The following is a 21,001-nucleotide window of genomic DNA, read 5'->3' on the forward strand; positions in this document are numbered from 1 at the left end:
CTTCAAAGCCTGCGAAAGGACCCTCGGATTCGTGGTATCAAGGAGAGGGATCAGTACTGGCTGGCAACCCTTCTAGATCCACGTTACAAGGGTAAGGTTGCGGAACTTTTCCAGCCTTTGCAGAGGGAGCAGAGGATGAAACATCTTTGGGAGGCCTTGCAGAAAGGTTTGTGTAATGCGTTTCCAGAGCCTGGGAGGTTGCACTTTCCTGGTCCTTCTGGACAACGTGTTGCTGAGGCTTCGGTCAGTCACAGAAGGAGCGGTGGAGAAGGTGGCCATCTGACCGAGGCATTTAGTCAAGACAATTTTTTTGTCCCCAGCCCCAAGGTCTGATCGGTTCCAGGAACCATCGCCAGCGTCTGATTTACATGGTGCAGGAATACTTTGGGGCAAGATCAGACTTTGACACCTTTCCAACCAAAAATCCACTGAGTTACTGGGTCTTGAGGATGGATCACTGGCCAGAGCTTGCACAGTATGCAGTTGAGCTACTGGTCTGTCCTGCATCCAGCGTTCTATCTGAACGCACATTCAGTGCTGCTGGAGGCTTTGTAACCGATCACAGAGTGCACCTGTCCACAGACTTGGTTGATCGGCTCACCTTCATAAAAATGAATCACCAGCTACCAAGCACCTGATGCTGATGTAACCGATTAATTTTTTTATGAATGTGAGATCCCTTGAAGACTTCCTATGCTGATGCTGAGTGACTATCCTGTTATGCTGAGTGACTATCCTATTCCTCCTCAATGTTCATGTTGACAGTTTCTAAGAACATTTTGGTTCTGGGCACCACCACCAGTGCCTAAAGCCCAATTTTTCTGCCCCTGTTTAACAGGGGCATGTAATTATAATTTTTGCTGTAATAATTTGCAGCAGGGCTCATTCCTGCACTCAATTAGAGCATCTGTGAGGGGCTGCAGTGTTGTGGCACCAGCACCAGTGCCTAAAGCCTAATTTTTCTGCCCCTGCTTAACAGGGGCGTGTAAATTACAATTTTTGCTGTAATATTTTGCAGCAGGGCTCGTTCCTGCACTCAACTAGAGTATCTGTGAGGGGCTGCAGTGTTGTGGCACCAGCACCAGTGCCTAAAGCCCAATTTTTCTGCCCCTGTTTAACAGGGGCATGTAATTACAATTTTTGCTGTAATATTTTGCAGCAGGGCTCATTCCTGAGCTCAACTAGAGTATCTGTGAGGGGTTGCAGTGTTGTGGCACCAGCACCAGTGCCAAAAGCCCAATTTTTCTTCCCCTGTTTAACAGGGGCGTGTAATTTCAATTTTTGCTGTGTTGTGGCACCAGCACCACCACCACCACCGCCGCCTAAGGTCCAATTTTTCTGCCCCTGTTTAACAGGGGCGTGTAATTACAATTTTTGCTGTAATATTTCGCAGCAGGGCCTGTTCCTGCCCTCAACAAGAGTATCTGTGAGGCTTTACAGTGTTGTGTCCCCACCACCACCCCCCCAGGGGCGCATAATTACAATTTTTGATCTAATATTTCACAGCAGGGCTCATTCCTGCGCTCAACAACAAAATCTGTGAGGGGTTACAGTGTTGTGGCACCACCACCACTGCCTAAGACCCAGTTTTTTTGCCCCTGTTTAACAGGGGCGTGTAATTACAATTTTTGATCTAATATTTCACAGCAGGGCCTGTTCTTGCACCCACCAAGAGTAACTGCGAGGGCTTACAGTGTTGTGGCAACACCACCACACCACCACCAAAGGCCCAATTTTTCTGACCCTGTTCAACAAGGGCATGTAATTACAATTCTTGATATAATATTTCACAGCAGGGCCGTTCCAGCTCCCACCAAGAGTAACTGTGAGGGCTTACAATGTTGTGGCACCACCACCACCAAAGGCCCAATTTTTCTGCCCCTGTTCAATAGGGTCATGTAATTACAATTCTTGATATAATATTTCACAGCAGGGCCCGTTCCAGCACCCACCAAGAGTAACTGTGAGGGCTTACAGTGTTCTGGTACCACCAACACCTAAGGCCCAAATTTCTGCAGAGTATATAGGGCAGGCCACATAGTATATACAGGCGGTCCCCTACTTTCAAACATCTGACTTACAAACGACTCCTACTTACAAATGGAGGGAGACAACAGGAAATGAGAGGAAATCTACCCCTAGGAAGGGAAATTATCTCCCTAAAGAGTTAATATGGGAAAAAGGTGTCTTCATTGATGCTTGATTATCATCAATCCTTGTTTCCCAAAAACCCAAAATTCTCAAAATCCAATTGTCATTTGGACAGAAAGTGAGGTGAAATCTTCTAAACAGGGGCACAGACAGCAAAACAAATGTTACAGGGGTGATGATAACCCTTCCCTATGTTATCCAAAAAGCTTAAAAATAGATTTTTTTGGCAGGAGCTACACTTAAAAAATGTACTTGTTCCAAATTACAAACAGATTAAACTTAAGAACAAACCTACAGTCCCTGTCTTGTTTGGACCGCCTGTATACTGCTGTTCAGAGTATATAGGGCCTGGGGGCCCCACGCCTTTTCTTTTTTTAATTTGGGTGCGGGGTTCCCCTTAATATCCATACAAGACCCAAAGGGCCTGGTAATGGGCTGGGGAGGGGGTATCCATGTCGTTTTTCTCAATAATTTCCATTCATATTGCCAGGACCAGACATTACATTACAGCCGCAAGCAGTTTTAAATTACCTTTTTTCCTTTAGAAATGTCATTTTGTGCAGGGACTGTTCTAAACACGGGAAACATGTGCCACTTTACAGGCATGCTATAGACACCCCCCAGGTACAATATTTAAAGGAATATTTCACTTTTATTTTTTCACTTTAAGCATCATTAAAATCACTGCTCCTGAAAAAACGGCCGTTTTTAAAACTTTCTTTTGCATTGATACATGTCCCCTGGGGCAGGACCCGGGACCCCAAACCCTTTTTAGGACAATAACTTGTATATTAGCCTTTAAAATTCGCACTTTTGATTTCTCATGTTCGAGTCCCATAGACTTTAGACTTTGTTCGAATGTTCGCGTGAACTTTCGTTCCGTTCACATGTTCTGGATGCGAACCAAACCGGGGGGTGTTCGACTCATCCCTACTGACCAATGCGATAAGCACATTCGATAGTGCAGGGGATGCGAAGACCCAGTTGCTCAGGGATAATTTTTGCACAGAGATTCGTGAGCTGGGCATTGGAGACCGGCTCTGGCAGCCCAATTATGCGCAGATTGTTCCTTCTTGAATGATTTTCCATTCAGTCAGCTTATCCCATATGTCCCTGTTAGAAGCAGATATGCGAGCTAGCACAGCAGAGTTGGCACTGGATTATTCTTTCAGCGAGGAAATTCGTTCCTCCACGTGTGAGAGTCTTTGAGCCTGTGCCTAGAGCTCAACGGGAATCTGCTCCAGTCCCCTTTGCACTGCAGCGTCTACTGTGGCAGTCAGAGTAGGGCCAAGGAGAGTGACTACTGCCTGTGCTATACCTGCAGGAGAGGCAGGATCTATGGCAGTTGCTATGGACATCGTGGGAGACTGCAGTGTCTCTGTTGCACAGGGAGCGGCTGCCCTTTTGGCTGCATCCGTGTCTCCCGCTGATTGTAGCATGGAAGACACCGCTCGGGAGTATGATCACTCCACAAAAAGGTCCATGGGGTCCCACAAGTTAGCAGGGATAAAGGGGGGTCACCCTGAAGCTGTAGCAGGCTTTATTGGCCAGTTATGTGAGGAGTGCAGCGGGAGCTGTCTCTGCTTACCTCCTCCTCATGTGGCGTCGAAACCGGAAGTCCAGTTGCTGGTTTTAATTAAAATGATTGTAAAGTCTCTGTTATTTAAAGAAAAAACAGGTTATACTTACCTGCTCTGTTGCAGTGGTTTTGCACAGGGCAGCCTGGATCCTTTTCTCAGATCCCTCTTCACTGCTCTTGGCACATCTCTCCTGTCGAGTGCCCCCACAGCAAGCAGCTTGCTATGGGGAAGCCGAGACGGGCTGCAGCTTTGTGTGCCCATTCAGACATGGAGCTGCGGTTTGGCCCTGCCCCCTCTCTCTCCTGATTGGCTAACTGACTTCGATTGACAGCAGTGGGAGCCAATGCCACCACTGCTGTGTCTTCGGGTGGCCGAGGGACTCGTGGACATTGCTGGCTAGAGATGGGGCTCAGGTAAGTATTAGGGGGTGCGGGGTTCCAACACATGGAAGGCTTTTTATCTTAATTCATAGAATGCACCGTCTGCCTTTACAACTCCTTTAAATTTAACCACTTCAGCCCCGGAAGGATTTACCCCCTTCCTGACCAGAGCACTTTTTACAATTTGGCACTGCGTCGCTTTAACTGCTAATTGGGCAGGTCATGCAATGCTGTACCCAAACGAAATTTGCATCATTTTCTTCCCACAAATAGAGCTTTCTTTTGATGGTATTTGATCACCTCTGCCGTTTTTATTTTTTGCGCTATAAACGGAAAAAGACTGAAAATTTTGAAAAAAAATGATTTTTTCTACTTTTTGTTATTAAAAAAATCCAATAAACTCAATTTTAGTCATACATTTAGGCCAAAATGTATTCGGCCACATGTCTTTGGTAAAAAAAATGTTAATAAGCGTATATTTATTGGTTTGCGCAAAAGTTATAGCGTCTACAAACTAGGGTACATTTTCTGGAATTTACACAGCTTTTAGTTTATGACTGCCTATGTCATTTCTTGAGGTGCTAAAATGGCAGGGCAGTACAACCCCCCCCTAAATGACCCCATTTTGGAAAGTAGACACCCCAAGGAAATTGCTGAGAGGCATGTTGAACCCATTGAGTATTTAATTTTTTTGTCCCAAGTGATTGAATAATGACAAAAAAAAAACAAAAAAAAAAAATTTACAAAAAGTTGTCACTAAATGATATATTGCTCACACAGGCCATGGGCATATGTGGAATTGCACCCCAAAATACATTCAGCTGCTTCTCCTGAGTACGGGGATACCACATGTGTGGACTTTTTGGGAGCCTAGCTGCGTACGGGGCCCCGAAAACCAAGCACCGCCTTCAGGATTTCTAAGGGCATAAATTTTTGATTTCACTCCTCACTACCTATCACAGTTTTTAAGGCCATAAAATGCCAAGATGGCACAAACCCCCCCCCAAATGACCCCATTTTGGAAAGTAGACACCCCAAGCTATTTGCTGAGAGGCATGTTGAGTCCATGGAATATTTTATTTTTTGACACAAGTTGCGGGAATGTGACAATTTTTTTTTTTTTTTTGCACAAAGTTGTCACTAAATGATATATTGCTCACACAGGCCATGGGCATATGTGGAATTGCACCCCAAAATACATTTAGCTGCTTCTCCTGAGTATGGGGATACCACATGTGTGGGACTTTTTGGGAGCCTAGCCACGTACGGGGCCCCGAAACCAAGCACCGCCTTCAGGATTTCTAAGGGCATAAATTTTTGATTTCACTCCTCACTACCTATCACAGTTTTGAAGGCCATAAAATGCCAAGATGGCACAAAACCCCCCCAAATGACCCTATTTTGGAAAGTAGACACCCCAAGCTATTTGCTGAGAGGCATGTTGAGTCCATGGAATATTTTATATTTTGACACAAGTTGCGGGAAAGTGACAATTTTTTTTTTTTTTTTGCACAAAGTTGTCACTAAATGATATATTGCTCAAACATGCCATGGGCATATGTGGAATTACATCCCAAAATACATTCTGCTGTTTCTCCTGAGTACGGGGATACCACATGTGTGGGACTTTTTTGGGAGCCTAGCCGCGTACGGGGCCCGAAAACCAAGCACCGCCTTCAGGATTTCTAAGGGCATAAATTTTTGATTTCACTCCTCACTACCTATCACAGTTTCGGAGGCCATGGAATGCCCAGGTGGCACAACCCCCCCACCCCCCCAAATGACCCCATTTTGGAAAATAGACACCCAGTGAGGAGTCTCACACATGTGGTATCCCCATACTCAGGAGAAGCAACAGAATGTATTTTGGGCTGTAATTTCACATATTCCCATGGCATGTTTGAGCAATATATCATTTAGTGACAACTTTGTGCAAAGATAAAAAAAAATTTGTCTTTTTCCCGAAACTTGTGTCACAATATAAAATATTCCATGGACTCGACATGCCTCTCAGCAAATAGCTTGGAGTGTCTACTTTCCAAAATGGGGTCATTTGGGGGGGTTTTGAACTGTCCTGGCATTTTATGCACAACATTTAGATGCTTATGTTACACATCACCCACTCTTCTAACCACCTGAAGACAAAGCCCTTTCTGACACTTTTTGTTTACATGAAAAGATTATTTTTTGATGCAAGAAAATTACTTTGAACCCCCAAACATTATATATTTTTTTAAAGCAAATGCCCTACAGATTAAAATGGTGGGTGTTTCATTTTTTTTTTTCACACAGTATTTGCGCAGCGATTTTTCAAACGCATTTTTTTGGGAAAAAACACACTTTTTAAAATTTTAATGCACTAAAACACACTATATTGCCCAAATGTTTGATGAAATAAAAAAGATGATCTTAGGCCGAGTACATGGATGCCAAACATGACATGCTTTAAAATTGCGCACAAACGTGCAGTGGCGACAAATTGAATACATTTTTAAAAGCCTTTAAAAGCCTTTACAGGTTACCACTTTAGATTTACAGAGGAGGTCTACTGCTAAAATTACTGCCCTCGATCTGACCTTCGCGGTGATACCTCACATGCATGGTGCAATTGCTGTTTACATTTGATGCCAGCCCGACGCTTGCGTTCGCCTTTGTGCGAGAGCAGGGGGGGACAGGGGTGCTTTTTTTTTTTTTTTTTTTTTCTTTATTATTTTTTTGCTTTTTTATCTTATTTTTAAACTGTTCCTTTCAGAGGGGACAATAATACCAGGACAGAGGGGACAATAATACCAGGTGTCACGCCTAAATCCGCGCTTGCTGCAGACACGACATCTTTTTTGGGGGGTTCGTTGGGTAGGGGTTCTCAGGAAGGCATAAATAAAATGCCTCTCATGCAGCCGGCTTACTGCATTTGGTTGGGGATGGTGAGGTGGAGCACCGTCTGGATACAGAAGGGCTCTGACGATCTCTTCCTGGAATTTAAGGAAGGATCCAGTCCGTCCTGAAGCTCTGTATAGCACATGAGCGTTCAGCAAAGCCAATTGAAATAAATAAACAGACACTTTTTTGTACCAGCATCTGGCCTTACGGGCAATTAGGTACGGCGCCAACAACTGGTCGTTGAGGTCCACCCCTCCCATATTAAGGTTATATTCGTGGACACAGAGGGGTTTCTCCACAACACCAGTCGCCGTAGGAATTTGGACCGTCGTGTCTGCATGAAGGGAGGTAAGAACGAAAACATTCTTATTGTCCCTCCACTTCATAGCGAGCAAGTTATTACACTGCAAGCAGGCTCTCTCCCCCAGCCTAAGATGGGAATCTACAAGCCGCTGGGGAAAGCCCCGGCGATTAGGTCGCACGGTGCCACATGCTCCAATCTAATGATCAAAAAGGTGGCTAAAAAGTGGCACGCTCGTGTAATAATTGTCCACGTACAAGTGGTACCCCTTTCCGAATAAGGGTGACACCAAGTCCCACACTATCTTGCCAGCGCTTCCTATGTAGTCAGCACAGTTTATCGGCTCTACGTGATTATCTTTGCCCTCGTAAACCATAAAACTACATGTATAGCCTGTGGCCCTGTCACAGAGCTTATACATCTTGACCCCGTATCTGGCACGCTTGCTGGGAAGGTACTGTTTGAATGACAATCGGCCAGAAAACTTAATCAGGGACTCATCAATGCAGACAACTTGATGGGGAGTAAACAAGTCTGCAAAACGTTGGTTGAGGTGGTTTACGAGGGGCCGAATTTTGTAGAGCCGATCGTATCCAGGGTCTCCACGAGGACGACAGAGTTCATTGTCGTTGAAGTGCATGAACCGCAAAATCTGCTCGTATCGTGCCCTGGCCATGGAAGCAGAGAACAAGGGCGAATGGTAAATTGGGTCAGTGGACCAATATGACCGCAACTCACTCTTTTTATTCAAGCCCATGAGGAGGGAAAGGCCCAGAAAGATCTTAAATTCGGAAACCGTAATTGGTTTCCAATCTCTGGCAAGGGAGGACTGGGGATTAGCGGCGATGTGTTGACCAGCGTACAAATTGCTTTGGTCCACAATAGATCTATAGAGATCTTCAGTGAAAAACAGCGAATAAAAATCCAGTGGCATAAAGTCAACTGTTTCCACCTGAATTCCAGGTTGGCCAGGGAAAGGGGGAAGTACGGGTGCTGCAGAAGTGGTGGGTACCCAATTTGGATTGGCGAATGCAGCAGGAAGGGCACTATGGGCACCACGGGCCTGTGTTCGTCTTCTTGGTGGCAGCTGGACACTACTCATGCTTGCCACCTCGCCAGCTTGAACTGCACTTATGGGACTCGCCACGTCACCACATGATACTGCAGTGCTGGATGTACGACCAGGGTGTACTAGGCCGCTGGTGCTTGCCAGTTCACCAGAAGGAATAGCGGCGCTAGTACTTCTCTGCTCCATACGAGAGCCCTGCGGTTCTTGCACTTCAAGGACAGAAGAAGAAGATTGGGGTCTGGTACGCCTGACCTTGGCAGGGTCCACAACTCCGTCGTCAGAGCTATCTGTCATGGAGCCGCTGTCCTCTACAGGATCGTATTCTGAGCCTGAATCTGACAGATGAGTGACTTCCTCTTCACTATCTGTCATGCTCAGAAACCTGTAGGCCTCTTCACTAGTGTACCTTCGATTTGCCATTTTGGGCTCTAAATTTAGGGGTACACTAGTGAGACTCACAGGCAAAAAAGCTCCTGACTGTTAGCGACTGATTCAAAACGCTACCAAAAAACTGTTAGCGATCGCAGGGATCAGGCCTGACTCTGCGAACGCTGCAGTTATGTGTGCTTAGTGTTTTGTAAGTGACGTTATCGATCGATACTGCACTTGGGTGGGCTGGGCTGGACTGGGCCGAGGAGCAAAACGCAGGTGCTAGCAGGTATCTGGGCTGATCCCGTTAACACTGTGTTTTTGGGAACCCTAAACTGCTGGGGAGTATAGATCTGATCGGATCAGATATCGATCCGTTCAGATACTATAGCACTAAGGGAGGTGTATGCTGCGTGTGTGGGTTTTAGCGGTACTGGCGCTGACCTGACGCTGCCTGGGGCGACGCAGACCTTATCTAATCATAAAAACGTAACTTATATCACCGCCGGGCAATTAGGGGGTTAAACCTTTATAAGGTAATAAACGGCGGGTGCCCTAAAACTATAATAAACTATAATAAACTATAAAAAACTATAAAAAACAAACTAACTAACCAGCGTTACCCGTAACACTTATACGGTGATCGCTGGTGAAAGGGTTAGGCAATCAGGGGGTTAAAACCTTTAGCAGGTAGTATATGGGGGTCCCTGTCGCTATAAAACACTGACAGCGAACCTATAAACTTACCTCCCTAACTAGCGTCACCTGTTTCACTAATACAGCGATCAGAAAAACTATCGCTTAGTGACACTGGTGACAGGGGGGTGATCACGGGGTTAACCTTTATTAGGGGGGGTTAGGGGGGTACCCTGGACCTAAAGGGGGGTACCCTAGACCTAAAGGGGGCTAACCTAACTGCCCTAACACTTATAACTGTCACAAACTGACACCAATGCAAAAAAAAAAAAAAAAAAACTGCTATTGGTGTCAGTGTGACAGGGGGTACAGGGGGGTGATCGGGGGGGTGATCGCGGGGTGAAGGGGGGTGAAAAGTGTGCCTGCGTGTTCTACTGAACGTGTAGTGTTGGTGCAACTTACTTGGATGTCTTCTCTCCTCGGCGCCGGATCGAAAAGACCGGCTCGAGGAGAGATGACATCACTTCCTCTCCCTCTGTTTACATTACAGAGGGAGAGGAAGCATTTGATTCGCTGGGAGCGATCGGGAGGGGGTGGCCATCAATGGATGGCCTCCCCCTCACCTCTCATCACCCGCGAACGAGAGCCGACCGCCTATGGCACCGGGGGGGGGGGGGTTCCGATCGGACCCCCCGCCCGCGGGAAGGCATCACGTATCAGGTACGTGATTTTGCCTGCCCGTGCCATTTTGTTCACGTATACATGCATGAGGCGGTCGGCAAGTGGTTAAGGGCTCTTCCACACATGAGGACCGTTCAGGTCCACCTGTCAGTTTTTCAGGCAGACCTGAATGGACATTCCATGCACCTCTATGGAGCGACGGATGTCAACGGTTAAATGACTACTGACATCCGATCCGCTCTGCTAAATCCAGACATCTGGCGGATCGGATGAAAACGGACAGGCGGATCCGTTTTCATGCCCTATAGAGGAGAGAGCAGCTCTGACAGGTCTGTCTCTGCAGAGATAGCAGAGACGGACTTGTCATCCGCGGGCTCAGCGGGGATCAACGGATCAATCCCTGCTGAGCAAGCAGAGTCTGTGAAAACGAACATGAATGTGTGAAAGAGCCCTTTAGTTCTTCTGTTAAGTAGCCTCAGTAAAAGAAAAAAATATTCTTTTTTTTGTGCAGAAAAAACATATATAATGGAAACATTTATTTTAAAAACAAATGATCCTTTGACCGAGATTTATTTTTGTCTGTGAGATTAGTGATTCTAATAATAGTGATTCTATTATTTTGGGTACAAGGACTGTGGTATGTTTATATTGTTTACAGGAGCTGCAGATTCTGTTCAGTCCTCTTTTAAGACTCTCCCACTGGCCATGCCCATTGTTTGCCATGGTGCACTATGCATGCCACAGGTCATCATCTCCCTGGTAGGGGTCCCAGTTCGGTATTTTGCCCAGGGGCCCATAATGCTGTTAAGGTGGCACTGCCCATGAGAGGCTCCTGGTGTGTTTACGCCATTTCCAAGTCTCCTGCCACTCTGCATGTCGCCAAGACAGGGTAAGTGTCGGGCAGACAGCGAGTGGGCGGGGGTCACACTGGGGGCATTCAAGGACACACTGGCAGCATTTAATGGGCACACTGGCAGCATATGATGGGCACACTGGCAGCATTTGATGGGCACACTGGCAGCATTTGATGGGCACACTGGCAGCATTTGATGGGCACACTGGCAGCATATAATGGGCACACTGACAGCATATGATGGGCACACTGGCAGCATTTGATGGGCACACTGGCAGCATTTGATGGGCACACTGGCAGCATATAATGGGCACACTGACAGCATATGGTGGGCACACTGGCAGCATTTGATGGGCACACTGGCAGAATTTGATGGCCACCCTAGCAGCGTTTGGCACAGTGGCAGCGTTTGGCACAGTGGCAGCGTTTGATGGGCACAGTGGCAGCATTTAATAGGCACAGTCATAGCATTTGGCACAGTGGCTGCAATTGATGGCACAGTGGCAGCATTTGAGGGCACAGTGGCAGCATTTAATGGGCACAGTGGCAGCGTTTGGCACAGTGGCAGTGTTTAATGGGCACAGTGGCAGCGTTTGGCATAGTGGCAGCATTTGGCACAGTGGCAGCGTTTGATGGGCACAGTGGCAGCGTTTAATAGGCACAGTCATAGCATTTGGCACAGTGGCTGCAATTGATGGCACAGTAGCAGCATTTGAGGGCACAGTGGCAGCGTTTGGCACAGTGGCAGCGTTTAATGGGCACAGTGGCAGCATTTTTAGTGGACACAGTGGCAGCGTTTGGCACAGTGGCTGCAATTGATGGCACAGTGGCAGCATTTAAAGGGCACAGTGGCAGCGTTTGGCACAGTGGCTGCAATTGATGGCACAGTGGCAGCATTTAAAGGGCACAGTGGCAGCGTTTGGCACAGTGGCTGCAATTGATGGCACAGTGGCAGCATTTAATGGGCACAGTGGCAGCGTTTGGCACAGTGGCAGCATTTAATGGGCACAGTGGCAGCGTTTGGCACAGTGGCAGCGTTTAATGGGCACAGTGGTTGCATTTTTAGTGGACACAGTGGCAGCGTTTAGCACAGTGGCAGCGTTTAATGGGCACAGTGGTTGCATTTTTAGTGGACACAGTGGCAGCGTTTAGCACAGTGGCTGCAATGGGTGGCACAGTGGCTGCAATTGATGATTTTTTTTCAACATTTATTTGCGCCCTGAAGCATTAGAGAGAAATGTATTTCCTCTTTATAAACTCTTGTGTCTTTTTCAGTTATTCTTATATATAATGTACATTGATGTGGTTCACACGCTTGGGATAAGTCCTATTTCACGCATGTCCCATTCATTTCACACACATGAAGACAAATGCAGGTTGGAGGTGTGAATCGTCCCCTGAGTCACCCCTCAGAAGAGGAGGAAATGAGAGAAATGTGAGCAGCATCCTTCCTCCCTGACCGCCATCCCCGGACTGAGAGTTCTCCTCAGAGCAGCACTAGGATCCCGGGGACATCTGTGCGCAGACTCCGCCCTCATCCCATCTCCCCAGTGCTGTACTGTGTGCTGTGTATACTGTGTGCTGTGCGCTGCTCTGCACTCCCCATCATCTCTTCCCTTCCCTACACCCCGCTCTGTACCGCCTGCCTCCCCTCCGAATGCTGATCGCTCACTGCTGACGTCTGTCACATCCGACCTGCACCACCGACACACAGACAGACATAGAAGAGACACGGAGGGATGCTCAGCCTGATACTGCAGCACAACCAACCTTTTCTCCGTCCGTGAGACATGGGACTACCCTACACTTCTCCTACTCACCATCTCTGCACCGACACAGGTAAACTTTTACCGCTCCTCACCCGATATGTGTCCGATATAGACGGCCCCGGACAGCCTCTGTCCCGCCTGGAAGAATGCTGAGCCAAGGGAGCCGAGCGCTGAGTGCTAATCACTTCTACGTGTCTGCAACTTGTACTGGAGGAGGAGGAGGAGACCCTACACTCCATCTAGTGGATGGAAGCACTTCTCATCTTCATCAATATCCTCATCCCCATCCTCATCCTCATCCCTATCCTCATCCTCATCCCTATTCTCATCCTTATCCTCATCCCTATTCTCCATCCCTATTCTCATCCTCATCTCTATTCTCATCCCTATCCTCATCCCTATTCTCATCCTTATCCTCATCATCATCCCTATTCTCATCCTTATCCTCATCCTCATCCCTATTCTAATCCCTATTCTCATCCTTACCCTCATCCTCATCCCTATTCTCATCCTTATCCTCATCCTCATCCCTATCCTCATTGTTATCCTCATCAATATCCTCATCCTCATCCCTATCCTCATTCTTATCCTCATCCCTATCCTCATCAATATCCTAATCCTCATCCCTATCCTCATTGTTATCTTCATTCTCATCAATATCCTCATCCTCATCAATATCCTCATCCTCATCCCTATCCTTATCCTCATCCTCATCCCTATCCTCATCCTTATCCTCATCCCTATCCTCATCAATATCCTCATCCCTATCCTCATCAATATCCCTGTCCTCATCAGTATCCCCTATCCTCATCCACATCCCTATCTTCATCCTTATCCTCATCAATATCCTTATCCTCATCATTATCCTTATCCTCATCCATATCCCTATCCAAATCATCATTATTATTTAATAGCCACTGGCTGGGTGTCCTACCACCCCACTGCTCTGCCTCCTACTTCATTCCTAGCTCCCCCCTCATCTATGGAACCATCAAATATATAATAGAGGTGTGTGTATGGATGTTTGTTAATGACATTATCATTTGTATGCCTGTGTGTGTGTATGTATATATATATATATATATATATATATATATATATATATATATATAGAATGTATTTATTTTAATATCATTAGTATTATTATTTGTGTGTGTGTATGTATGTCTTCTTCTTCTTCTTGTTATTATTATGTGTAGGTGTATACACACACACACACAAATAATAACAATGTTTGTGTGTATGTATATACACCTACACATAATAATAATAATAATAATAATAATAGCATATATACACAATAAATACATTATTATTATTATTATTATTATTATTTACCATTTATTATTTGTGTGTATGTATGTATGAATAATATTATAGTAATTATTATTATAATTATTATATTGTGTGTGTATAATATATATATATATATATATATATATATATATATATATATATATATATATATATACGGTATATATATATATATATACCGTATATATATATATATATATATATATATATATATATATATATATATATATATATATCTGTATCTATCTCTCTAAATCACTATCTGACTTAACTTGTAGGCAACCCTAATGGTATTTTCTATGTACTTTTCTTGGCTGTAAATTACAGAAAAAATGGTTCAGGATGCTTGAGGGAGAACTCCAAATGACCTGAATATGACACTTGTATCTTTCTAGTCTACCACACACCACTTCAATGACAGCTCTATCACTTTTTTATATTCAGCTCCATCCCAGAAAGGTACTGGACAGAGGAGAAATTCAGTGGTCCACTGCTGATATATATATATATATATATATACATATATACACAGTTGTGCATATGCACAGTTTGCATACCCTGGCAGAAATTGTGAAATTTTGGCATTTATATTGAAAACATGACTAATCATGCCACAAAACTGTCTTTTATTCAAGGATAGTGATCACATGTAGCCATGTATTATCACATAGTTTTTTGGCTCCTTTTAAAATCATTGCAGGACTTTCAAGGGGTCAGGTAAGTAAAACGGGGGAGCTGGGGGGGGCGGTATTGTCGGATGTTTTTTCACCCTAATACATATAATGCATTAAGGTGAAAAAACTTTTACCTTTACAACCCCTTTAACTTCAGCAGTCAGCAATAGTACAAAGTATTGAAAAATAATTTATAAATGAAATAAATTGATTTTTTTTTTAAAGTAAATTAAAGGGTTCTTAAGGGGTTAAACAGAGGAACATGTGTTCACCCCTTTGATCTACAGATGAAGAAACAGAAATATACAAAAAGAAAGAAACAATGTTTTTATTTTAGTGTTTCAGGGCTGAGCCCTGTTGTTAATAAACATTGCCGGCTGCTTTTTTTTTTTTTTTGACAGCTCCAATTACCGGACTTCTTTAACACTGGGGAGACCCACTGACAGCTCAAAGAACCAAGCCTGAAAGTATCGCTTTCAGGTATTGGTGCATTTTCACGAGTACGGATAGTGCCAATACTCGGTATCTGCACCAATACTAGTATCAGTGCAACCCTAATAAATAGTCAATGAGTTTGTTAGCTCTCACATGGATGTACTAAGCAGGCTTGATACTAAGCCATGGGGAGCAGAAAAGAACAATCAAAAGACCTGCATAACAAGGTAATGAAACTTTACAAAGATGGAAAAGGATATAAAAAGGTATCCAAAGCCTTGAATATGCCAGTCAGTACTGTTCAATCACTTAAGAAGAAGTGGAAAATGTGGGGATCTCTTGATACCAAGCCAAGGTCAGGTAGATCAAGAAAGATTTCAGCCACAACTGCCACCGGAATTGTTCAGGATACAAAGAAAAACCCACAGGTAACCTCAGGAGAAATACAGGCTGCTCTAGAAAAAGATGGTGTTGTTGTTTCTAAGGAGCACAATACAATGATACTTAAACAAAAAAGAGCTGCATGGTCAAGTTTCCAGAAAGAAGCCTTTACTGTAAAGTTCCACAAAAAAGCCTGGTTACAATATGCCCAACAACACCTTGACATGCCTCATTGGCTTTTTTGTCGCATTGGCGCAGTAAAGGCCTCCTGGCAGCTCAACCATTCAGCTCTTTTTTGTTTAAGTATCGTTGAATTGTGCTCCTTAAAAACAACCACACCGTCTTTTTGGAGAGCAGCCTGTTTTTCTAATGTGGTTACTTGTGGGTTTTTCTTTGTGTCCTGGGCAATTCTTCCGCCAGTTCTTGGTCTACCTGACCTTGGCTTGGTATCAAAAGAGCCCTGAATTTTCCACTTCTTAAGGGATTAAACAGTACTGTCTGGCATATTCAACACTTTGGCTACCTTTTTATATCCCTTCCATCTTTATAAAGTTCCATTACTTTGTTTAGCAGGTCTTTTTGATTGTTCTTTTCTACCTCCTCTAGGCTCAGTGTCTAGCCTGCTTAGGGCATCCAAGTGAGAGCTAACAAACTCACTGACTATTTATACACAGACACTAATTGTGATTTAAAAAGTCACAAATTTGAGAAATTAACCTTTAATTGCCATTTGAACCTGTGTGTGCCACCTTCTGTGTCTGTACCAAAGCCAAACATTCCAGGGTATGTATACTTTTGATCTGGGCCATTTGGTTGATTTCTGTTACCATTATGATTTAAAAAGGATCCAAAAACTATATGATAAATGGCTTCATGTGATCACTATCCTTAAATAAAAGACAGTTTTTAGATATCTAATCCCAGTTCAAGGCACTCATAAGTCTTAGGCCTCATACACATGGACGTTTTAAAAAAACTCGCTGTAAAGCTAGTACCAATGCCAGGAAAAAAACAACGTTAAAAACGCAATTTTATCCACGTTTTGCATTGGCGTCAATTCGCGTTTAGCCGCGCTAGCTTTCAGCTGCGTTTCTCTGCCTCTACTCAAAATTAATGGTTCCCTATGGGCACCTTGTCCCCATGTTGATGAGGGCAAGGGCCTTTTCCGTTGGTTGTCGGAGTTGCCCTTGCCATTGGTTGTCAGGGTCTGCAGGTGGGGGGCTTATCGGAATCTGGAAGCCCCCTTTAACCAGGGTCGACAGGATGACGGTAATTTGTAGGCCACACCCCTTGTGACATCGCCCCATCATGCCCCAGGCAGTGACGTCACAAGGGGCGTGGCCTCCAAATTATGTCATCGGGTGGCCCCGTCCCATGCCAATATAAGTAATTTCACGCGTGGAATCAACATCAGAAGAAGAGCAGTGGGAGAAGACCCAGGAAAAGAGCTAGAAGACAGCGGAAAGAGAAGACAGCGCAGAGAGGAGAAGAACCGGAGAAGGGAGAAGACATCGCCAGAAGAGTGAGAAGAGCCGGAGCTGCCCTAATAAAATATGTTAAAAACCTGTGTAGTGTGTTTATTTTTACCACTTTTTTATTTTAAGGTGAATGGATAGGGGTATAATGTACCTCATACTAATTCACCTAGGGTGGGGGGCCGGGATCTGGGGGCCCCTGGTTAAAGGGGGCTTCCAGATTCTGATAAGCCTCCATCCGCAGACCCCGACAACCTACGGCAAGGGTTGTCAGGAAAAGGCCCTTGTCCTCATCAACATGGGGACAAGGTGCTTTGGGGTGGGGGGCGCAAAGCCCCCCTGCCCCAAAGCACCCACCCCCCCCATGTTGAGGGCATGTGGCCTGGTATGGTTCAGGAGGGGGGGGCGGGCTCGCTCTCCCCCCCTTTCCTGACCTGCCGGGCTGCGTGCTTGGAAAAGGGTCTGGTATGGATACTGGGGGGACCCCAACGCCATTTTTTTGCCGTAGGGGGTTCCCCTTAAGATCCATACCAGACCCCTATCCGAGCACGCAGCCATAATCTGTATTGTCTATTGTCTTGGGGGGGCCTCACGCAAAATTTTTTTTTTTACATTTTGGTGGGGTTCCCGTTCAAGATTCTCAGCACATAAGTCACACCGCATCATCTTGATCCGACTTATGGTGCGACTTCTGTACAAATCAATGGGCTCCCATAGGGAACCATTGATTTTGAACGGGCAGAGAAACCCCGGGCGAGGCTTAATGCTGTGTATACCTTTTACCGGCGTCTGGCGTTTTTACAGCTCTAGTGCTGGAGCCTCAGAACGCGCTTTTCCTGTTTTTTTATTTTTTTAGCTTAAAAACGCCAATACTTGTTACAGCTCAAAAACACCATGGTGTGCATGAGGCCATTGAATAACATGGAGTGGTGTTTTTAAGCTTCAAAAAAAGCTAAAAAACGCTGATGTAAAAACGTCCATGTGTATGAGGCCTTTTATTGAAGTACCATAAATAGAATAATCAGTCAACATTTCAACAAGACACTGCTTGCCTTTCTCATTTCTTTCTCTTTCTTAGTTGTATGTTGAAGCACCATCCAATAAATCTGTTTATGTTGTTTCTACCTTACCTTTTACTACTTACTCCTACTTGTGTAGAGCACCCAGGCATTTACTCACACACCCACAATATATTGAGTAGGACACCACTAGCCCTCCAAAGGTATGCTGTGGTATCTGGCACCCACCAAGCCATTAGTAGTAGATCCTGTAAGTTGTGAGGTGGACCTCCATGGATTGGACTTGTTTTTCCAGGGCATTTCCTAAAGTAATTTGAATTTTTTTTTTCTTTTAACCACTTAAGGACCGAGCCTCTTTCTGGGATTTGTTATTTACAAGTTAAAAACATTTTTTTTTGCTAGAAAATTACATAGAACCCCCAAACGTTATACATTTTTTTTTCTAACACCCTAGAGAATAAAATGGTGGTCTTTGCAATACTTTCTGTCACACCGTATTTGCGCAGCCGTCTTACAAGCGCACTTTTTTTGGAAAAAATACACATTTTTGAATAAAAAAAAAAGACAACAGTAAAGTTAGCCCAATTTTTTTTTTTATATTGTGAAAGATAATGTTACGCCGAGTAAATTGATACCTAATATGTCACGCTTCAAAATTGCGCCCGCTCGTGTAATGGCGACAAACTTTTACCTTTAAAAATCTCCATAGGCGACGTTTAAAAAATTCTATAGGTTGCATGTTTTCAGTTACAGAGGAGGTCTAGGTCTAGAATTATTGCTCTCACTCTACCAATCGTGGCGATACCTCACATGTGTGGTTTGAACACCGTTTTCATATGCAGGCACTACTCACGTATGCGTTCGCTTCTGCACGCGAGCTCGTCGGGACGGGGCGCATTTAAAAACATTTTTTCTTATTTATTTTACCTTTTATTTTTTAGTTTTTATTTTTACACTGTTTTTTTAAAAAAAATAAAATTGTCACTTTTATTCCTATTACAAGGAATGTAAACATCCCTTGTAATAGAAAAAAGCATAACAGGACCTCTTAACCACTTCAGCCTCGGAGGATTTTATCCCATTCCTGACCAGAGCACTTTTTGCGATTCGGTACTTTGTCGCTTTAACTGACAATTGTGCGGTCGCGCGACGTGGCTCCCAAACAAAATTGACGTCCTTTTTTTCCCACAAATAGAGCTTTCTTTTGGTGGTATTCGATCACCTCTGCGATTTTTATTTTTTGGCTATAAACAAAAAAATAGCGACAATTTTGAAAAAAAAACGCATTATTTTGTACTTTTTGCTATAATAAATATCCCCCAAAAATATATAAAACATTTTTTTTCCTCAGTTTAGGCCAATACGTATTCTTCTATATATTTTTGGTTAAAAAAAAAATCTGCCACAGTGTATCTGTGTGAGGCGGTCGGGAAGCTGTTAAATATGAGATCTGGGGTCAAAAAGACCTCAGATCTCATCTTTACACTTAAATGCAATAAAAAAAAAATTGTCATTTAAAAATAAATTAAATAAATAAATAAAGGCCCTTTAAGAGCTGTGGGCGGAAATTACATTTTGACGTCGCTTCCGCCCTGCAGTGTCATGGAGAAGGGTGGGGGCCATCTTCCCCTCACTCGTCTCCATGCACAGCCAGTGAGAGGACCAGATCATCTCCGCCACTGCCGACGGCGGCAGAGGGCACCGGATCATAGCGGGGGCCCTCTCCCGCCGCCGATAAAAGTGATCTCGCGGTGAATCCGCCGCAGAGACCGCTTTTAGTTTGTAGCGAACCGCCTGCTGAAGAAGAGGATACCGGGGTTATGGCAGCTAGCTGCTGCCATAACAACGATATCCCTTTTCAAACAGCCGACATAAAACTGCGGCGGGTGGTCCGTAAGTGGTTAAATAACAAACATGTCATACTTACCTGCTCTGTGCAATGGCTTTGCACAAAGCAGCCACAAAGCTCCTCTTGTGGGATCCCCTGTCATGCTCTAGTTTCCTCCTCTTCTGTATGTGCAGCCATAGGAAGCTGCTTTCTATAGTAACACATGTGTGGGCTCTATCCTGAGACAGGCTGCGTTCATTGACACGCATGGCTCACCCCACCCTCCGCTCCCACCGCACAGGATTTGATTGACAGCAGCAGGAGCCAGCGACAGTGCTCAGTGCTGTTTTTTTTTTTTAACCCTAAAGTGATTTTTAAGGCTATTTTTTAAAATAACAAACAGGTTTATACTTACCTGCTCTGTGCAATGGTTTTCCTGGAGCAGCCCTGATCTTTTCTTCTGGGATCCCCAACCCGCACTCCAGGTTCCTCCTTTTCTCAGTGTACCACCATAGAAAGCCGCCTCCTATTGTGGCACACCTGCAGGCTTGATCTCAAGCTGCGCTGCCTGTGTCTAAAGACACAGACAGAGAGGCTCAGCCCTGCCCCCTGCTCCCTCTGCACAGGCCGTGATTGACAGCAGCAGGAGCAATTGGCTCCTTTCAACATTCAGGGACAACATATTTACTTCCTACTTACTATATCCCACTGACTTTCAGATGCCATTGTAACAAAATAATCAATTTTATTCACCTAACCTATCAATGGTAATAAAGTTATGGCTGATGGGCATATGGGTACAATGGTGGGCACTGTATTAGATAAAAGCAAAGACTGCCCAGGTGCACTCAAAGGCAAGTAAATACAAACGGTTTAGTGGAAGAGGCACTCAAGGGTCTTGTATTGAAGCAACAGAAACCGATTTATTGGTCGATGTCTCAAGTCACTGAGAAAGACAAGCAGTGCCTTATGGAAATATTAACCAATAAATCGGTTTCTGTTGCTTCAATACAAGACCTGTGGGAGCGTCATCCTCCCCTGTACTATACTGTGTGCGTATATGTACGAATATTATATATATAATTTCTCCATGGCAACAGTGGCTTGCTGTCCTGTCTAGTACCCTTCTAGAAGGAAGGATAAAAAATTGGGTTGACATCTTTTGTAAGTGCTTGATAGAGCTGCCATTGAAGTGGTATGTGGTAG

General features: G+C 44.6%; 1 protein-coding gene across 1 annotated transcript in view; it reads left to right on the forward strand.

Annotated features, from left to right (window-relative positions):
- The first annotated feature begins 12,417 nt into the window (after positions 1-12,417).
- DSEL (dermatan sulfate epimerase like) overlaps positions 12,418-21,001 on the forward strand; it is a 58,157-nt gene continuing 49,573 nt past the window's right edge. The window contains exon 1 of the mRNA XM_073631274.1: positions 12,418-12,739. The gene's annotated coding sequence lies outside the window, so the exon portion shown is untranslated. The remainder of the gene's footprint in view (positions 12,740-21,001) is intronic.

This window comes from Aquarana catesbeiana, linkage group LG05 (genome assembly GCF_042186555.1).
Source record: "Aquarana catesbeiana isolate 2022-GZ linkage group LG05, ASM4218655v1, whole genome shotgun sequence".
Classification (NCBI taxonomy): Eukaryota; Metazoa; Chordata; class Amphibia; order Anura; family Ranidae; genus Aquarana; species Aquarana catesbeiana.